This window comes from Nannospalax galili, unplaced genomic scaffold (genome assembly GCF_000622305.1).
Source record: "Nannospalax galili isolate Female #2095 unplaced genomic scaffold, S.galili_v1.0 scaffold503, whole genome shotgun sequence".
Lineage (NCBI taxonomy): Eukaryota > Metazoa > Chordata > Mammalia > Rodentia > Spalacidae > Nannospalax > Nannospalax galili.
The window spans coordinates 891,643-892,470 of record NW_008349770.1 but is presented as its reverse complement, the minus strand read 5'-3'; the positions used below and the strand labels follow the sequence as shown (position 1 = coordinate 892,470).

The 828-nt window shown below is 48.3% G+C and overlaps 1 protein-coding gene across 2 annotated transcripts in view; it reads left to right on the top strand.

Annotated features, from left to right (window-relative positions):
* Nrsn1 (neurensin 1) overlaps positions 1 to 828 on the top strand; it is a 17,731-nt gene that overhangs the window by 467 nt on the left and 16,436 nt on the right. The gene's annotated exons all lie outside the window — the stretch shown is intronic.

Below are 828 nucleotides of genomic sequence, written 5' to 3'. Positions count from 1 at the left end.
TCTCTCTCTCTCTCTCTCTCTCTCTCTCTCTCTCTCTCTCTCCCCTCTGCTGCCGCATCTCCTTATTCACAAAAACCATAAGGTGCTAAAAGAAGCAGCTTTAGCAGAGGGAAGGATCTGCCCATTGGGCAGCACTCTGCCTGCTTCCTGTCTCCTCAGCAGGGACAGAAATCAGAGAGAGACAGCCCCCACCACCCCATCTCCTTATTCACAAAAACCATGCATATTAGAACACAAAAACATAGAAATTAGAGGCAACCAACTCCCTGATTTGGGGGGTTTGCGGGTTATGTTATGTAAGAATCAGGGGGTTGTGCAGTTTAAAAACTTAGGAGTTTCCTTCCTGTAATACAAGAAAAGTTGAATATTAGATGAGGACAAAAATTAATATATTTGGAGTTTGCAAGGTTCTTTGATTTCTTTTCCACGCTGACCCTACTCCCCTCTCTAACCCCATCACCACCGCCGGCCCTCCCCACTCCTTGGCCATGTCTGAAGATGCTTTGAGGGTTTTCATATAATCTCGGCACCTACTTCTTTGTTTTATTAGAAAGGGACACCAGGGTGGAGGTCAAACCGAGGCTGGTGACCTCAGAAAGCAGGTGGCCTTGGAACAGCCTGTGTTGGCTTAACTGGTTCCTGTCTCCATGGCAGAAATGTTTTCAGGACCGTGGAGAGCTCCCTGGGCGCCCGACCGCCTTGGGTAGGGGACAGGATGCTTCCACATCGACTTCTTCAGACACAACAAGAAGGCCAGGGGATGCAAAGATAGGACACTTAATTGAGAGACAGGAACAGAGAGAGAGAGAGAGAGAGAGAGAGAGAGAG